The sequence below is a fragment of the Scophthalmus maximus genome, chromosome 12 (assembly GCF_022379125.1).
Source record: "Scophthalmus maximus strain ysfricsl-2021 chromosome 12, ASM2237912v1, whole genome shotgun sequence".
Lineage (NCBI taxonomy): Eukaryota > Metazoa > Chordata > Actinopteri > Pleuronectiformes > Scophthalmidae > Scophthalmus > Scophthalmus maximus.
The window spans coordinates 1,068,900-1,074,899 of NC_061526.1; positions in this window are offsets into that span (position 1 = coordinate 1,068,900).

The window sequence follows — 6,000 nt, forward strand, 5'->3', positions numbered from 1 at the left end:
TAAAAAAGTATTTACAGGGCGGAACTGCTGACACAGATAAAATATTTTTGCTATGTTTTGCTTGAGGCCCAAATCCTTCAATGCTCAACTTAATAAATATAACATCATACTTAAATCAATTTGAGCTTTTTATTTCACCCAAATTAAATAAAAATAGAAATAGAAATTCCGTAACAAATTATTTCAAACACAACACTACTCAAACACTTCCTTCAAAGATGTTTTACATCCAAAGTCCTCCAGTGGCACCAAGAACATCCCTCATTACATTACATTCATTTAGCAGACGCTTTTGTCCAAAGCGACTTACAATAAGTGTATTCAACCATGAGGATTTTAAGTAAAAGTGCAAAACAAGTACATTAACATTTATCAAATAGGCAAAAGCATGTGTTCATTAATATTTTTTTATTTTTTTATATTAAATTCAGGGAGTAAGGTTCAGTCTGAACAGGTGAGTTTTTCAGTCTGCAACAGAAGAATTAATGGGATTCTGCTGTCATGATTTCAATGGGGAGCTTATTCCACCATTGAGGAACCAGGACGGAAAACAGACAGGATTTAGATGAGAAGTGGTTGCCTGCCCCTTGTAGTGAGGGCGTAGCAAGCCGTTTGCCAGTAGCAGAGCGGAGTAGACGGGCTGGGGTGTAAGGTTTGACCTTGTTCTGGATGTAGGAAGGGCCTGAGCCATTCGCAGCCATTTGATCAGCCACCGAAAGCCAGCGCACAGTGCAGAGGAGTGGTGTAGTGTGGTAGAATTTTGGTAATAATAATAATAATACATTTAATTTATAGTAGGTTGAAGACCTACCAGACTGCTGCATTCTGGATGAGCTGCAGAGGTCGGCTGGCACATGTCGGCAGACCAGCTAGGAGGGAGTTGCAGTAGTCCAAGCGTGAGATGACAAGAGCCTGCACCAATACCTGCGTCGCCTCCTTTGTGAGGAACAGACGTATCTTCCTGATGTTGTGAAGGATGAATCTGCAGGAGCGGTGAAGGACAGCTGGTCGTCCAGTGTCACACCCAGGTTCCGTGCAGTTGAGCAGGGGTCACCACAGAGTTCTCAATGGTGATGGAGGGGTTGTTGGTCGGAGATGCGTTCCTTGGGAGGAAAAGCATCCCGAACTTGTCCAGATTGAGCTTCAGGTGGTGCGTCGACATCCATTGAGAAATGTCAGCCAGACATGCAGAGATTTGTGCTGCCACCTGGGTTTCAGATTGTGGAAAGGACCACATGGGAATAGCATGTGTCTTACATGTGGGCACATGTAAGACCCATGCTTTTCCCATGGTATTAAAACCATATTGTAAATGGACTGTATTTATATAGCGCTTTTCTAGTCATATAGACCACTCAAAGCGCTTTACTGGAAAGTCACATTCACCCATTCATGGGCCCCATGTGGACATGCTGGCTGGGAACTGACCCTGAACTCTCCTACTTAAATTTCCTTCTTACGTTCCTTCGTTTGTTCTTTCATCAAACTATCAAATGAGGTCTTACTGTATGGAAGACTGTGTGAGAATTAAGCAAAAGTGTTGCTACTAATTTGCATCATGGTTTGCGCTGTAACAAAGAACTAATAATGTGGATTAACACATAGAGGACCCACATTTTCCACAGCCCTGTGGGAGATCCTCTGGTCACTTGAGTTGTGGATCTATCTATCTATCTACCAACTACTATGTTGTGGCTGGTCAGTGTATTCACTTCTTCATGAAACAACCCTGTGGTAGGAAGATATATATATATATATATATATATATATATATAAATATTTATATATTTTAGCTTTTGCTCAAAACTCTTGTCATTCCTGCTGCCAGAGCACATGGCAGAAAGCCTTGAAGCACCAACCAGCCCAGCACACTGTACAGTGATCTGTATATGTCAGGAGGTTGAACAATACAGTGATGTCCCAGTGGTGGAGGTCTCCTCCCTTCTGTTGTCAGAGGGGGCACGAGGCAAACAGAGGGGCTGTGAGCATTCAAAGAAATCTGGGAAGACAATAAATCACGCAGGAGTGGCGACGCCTTGTAGCAAGCATGCTCTGTGGATGGAATGGCCGATGAAGGATAGCTCGAGATGCTGGCGCATAAATAAAAGGTGGAGAAAATAAAGAGTTAGAGAGCGACCAGAGGAGTTAAATTGCTGCAGCAAAATGAAGGGAAGAGAGAGAGAAAAGAAATCAGAAAGATGGTCTTTACAGAAGAGAAGGGAGGTGAGTAGAGAGCATGTGAATTGGTGAACTCAACCTGGCTCAGATGGTGATTCTGCTGACAGCAGGGCAAAACTGGTCCTTCCATCCTATGGATTGAAAGGTAGTAGCAATAGTGGTGGAGATCTTGTTATGATGACCGCAGGGGAGAGGACACTGGCACTGACTGTTGTTGCTTTTCCCTCTGAAATCCAATTTATTTCTCTTTTGTGTTTCTTTTTACACCCTAGAAAACTACTTTGCGATGAGTCATTTTGTCTGATACCTACTTTGTAGTTTTTTTTTCGAGTTTTTTGCACGGATTTGTACGGTTGTTTGTATCCGACCTGTTGTTGTTGGGACCTTCCTCCTTCACCATCGGCTGCACTCGAGCCGTTTCACAGATTATCTGTCACACACTTGAAATACAAGTCTGGGCTCATCTGTCACCAGACCTTCTACTACTGCCTGCTAGGTCCTGCCGTTTTTGCCATCATCCACCAACAGCAGTACCAATACCGGCTCCTTCCCGGACAACACTCCACTGCCCGGTTAGCCCTCATCGGCTGGGCAGGGAAACACCACCGGCTGAGCGAACAGCCTCTTACTAGCCAGCTGGAAACTTTCAAATGTGCAAGAATATTGTGAGTTTTTGAGCATTGTTTGGTCCTCAGAAATATGTACAAAGTCTGAGAAAAATAGAAAGTCCTTTCACATCTGCACTTTGGCAAAGTTGGTTTGAAATTTCCATGAGTACTTTTTGTCACAACCCTGACTATAACTTCTTGTGTTCCTGTCTGTCTCCCCTTGCCTCCTCCCCTTTGCCCTGTTTCTCTCTCTCTCTCTCTCTCTCTCTCTCCGTGTGTGTGTGTGTGTGTGTGTGTGTGTGTGTGTGTGTGTGTGTGTGTGGGTGGACAGGTGAGGAGCAATCACGGGCACCCGGAGCTGCAGCACGGCTGTGCTCCATCAAGTAACCTTCACACCAGCAGTATAAAACTCCAGCCCTCCAGTCAGTCTTTGCTGGATTATTCAGCTACCCAAGTGTTAGTCTGACCGACGGCTCAGTTCATATCCGTGTATATTCTAGCAAATTATTTTCTATCTACGTCTTTTCTTGTGTTCAGGATCCAGTCGCCTGCCTTCTGCTTCTTGTGTTGCTAGTGTGCCTCACCTCAATGCCATCCTGTGCTCTGCCTGCTCCTGTTCAAAATGATTCATATTCAAGCCTTTTACCAACCTTTATGTCTGTCGGTGTCTGTGTTCTTGGGTCCAGCCAAAAACAGAATGTAACAACTTTTTCACATTTGTACTCAGCTGCATCGTCACTTTTGTACTTGGCATCGTCACTTTTGTACTTGGCAACTTCTATTCCCTGTACCAGCTCTATATTCTTAGCTTGTTGTTGTCACAGTCAACTTTGTCTTTGTGTATATTTGTTGGATGTGAACCTTGACTGCAAATAATTTTTGCCCAAATGGGAGAATAAAGACAACCTTGAACTTCTGAACAGTCTATGCTCTGGGCCTATATATTTCATGTGTATAATAAATGAAATATGGAATATTTACCATGAAATGTAAAACATTCCATATTGCGTGGGATTACGTTTATTATATAATCACAGCAAAATATACATGTTTGAATAATATAATCACAAGTTACAAAATACCTTTTTTCTATATATATATATATATATATTGGATATATATATATATATATATATATATATATATATATATATATATATATATATTACAGATTTTCATGTTTAGAGCTTTTAGAAATAACGGTTTTAGAAATTCACATGAATGTTTAACAATTAAACACAATAAAAGTAAGTTGCTGTTTGTAGTCAATCTGAAGGTCAGTCCTACCCTCCTCACTGGCCTCACTGTCGTTTGGATCACTACCTAGTACTGGTTGATTAGTACAGACTAATTAGTAACTACTAACTAGTTCTCAAAGTGAACCAGGGTAACTTTGAAGTTCTTCGCAAAACCTTCAAGGGACTTGGGATATGTGTGTGACACCCGTTTGACCACATCCACTCCCCCATTGCACGGAGCTGCACGGGGAGCCTGTGCAGAGTGGGAGTGCTGCTTGTAAACACCATTCAGCGTCTCCTTCAATTCAGCCAGCAGCGGCACTGATTCAATACTGCCAAGCGCTGACAGCTCCAGATCTGTGAGCTGCACACCGGATTGGGACAAGAGGGAGATGCACAGTTGTTTCAGCTCGGCTGCCGCTCCATTGTTAACTCCCATCATCGAAGCTGATGCCAACCATTTGGGATTTTCGAGGATGCTTCAATGAATAAATGTCCACAGAATGGTTTTCCTCGTATGTAATGTAGACCTTCTCCTGGGCTTTCGCAGAGCAGGAGGGACAAGGAGAGGATGAGCAATTTTTTGTGAATAACTACATGAAAATGGACAGTGTTGGTTGTAAACACTGCTACATACAAATCAATGCAATTCATGGTATATGCAAAGAAGTCCACTTTATTTCAGTAAATTCTCCTCACATGTTAACCGTGCGGACAAAGAGCAGTAACATTTCATGATTTTGCAACATAAGTGGCACCTAGTGGCCAATGTTGGTGCTACATTTTGCACAGAGCCTTTACTGGGCCACGAATCAATAGGAGAGATTCTTGGCAAGAGATACAAAATTAGCTTTTTAAACTTTTATTTTTTAGACTATCTAAATTCTGAAAATATTTTTTAATCATGAAAGTATATGGATTCTATGAGCAAATTTAGGAGTTAGGGTTAGATTGGACTCACAGGTGAGGATGAGTCCGAAGGGGAAGGCTTTTTATTATTTGGCAATTTAGCATATCAAAATTATGAAAATGATGATTCATTTAAATTCTGGAAAGTTAAGGTTTTTGTATGCGTGATGTAAACCATGAACTTTATATAAAAATTTTCAGTTGGTCACGAAAATGAGTGCCTGAAGTCTGTATTCTATGAACTCACCAGCAGAGGGCAACTCCACCAGTTCCAAAAAGAAGTCAGTTTCTATAGAAGTCTATTGGAAAATGACATACATACATGACAAACATTTTCCTGAGGAGTTTATGGTCTTGATCGCTAGTTTCAAGTCTTCTTCAATACAGCATGATGTTCATTTTGTAAATGATGATCTAATTTAGAGTCAAATAGATGATAAAGCCCGGTATCTATTGGGGCATAGATACAGCATGATTGGAAGCTAGTGTTGTCCATTAGGTGCATGGCTGCAGTTGTAGGTGGATGTACAGTGGATGAGCTCTGCGTCAGACCCAACCCACAATCCTCCAAATATGGTTACTTCTGGTTCCCAAAAAACAAGATGGCGCGGGTCGAAAGGCTGTACTCGAGGCCTCAAAACAGCAGTTCATATAACCAATGGGCGTCATCACTGTGGGTTGCCACTCGATTACAGTTCCTGTAAGGATGATTCAAGACTTATGGTTAATAGTTACACCTTGGATAAGGTGGTTTATTGAGGCACATATTTGGCGAATATCAGTACACCCTTAAATAAGGCACTTAGTCTGGGTTTGTGTGAGAGGTGTTGAGTGGATCTGTTCTACAGTGCTATGCAAAAGATATTAATAAACTAGTGCTACTGATCATTTGCCTCTTTCAACTGCTAAAGAGAGGCCACAGTGCCACCTGCTGGTGTCATATTTGCCGTATGAAGTGTGTGCACAATAACCCTGAAAATTTCACTTGCACAACTTATTCAGTGTATGCTAGAGTACCTCTTTTACCAGCGGAAGAATAGAAATAGAAAAATAATAAACATAGAATA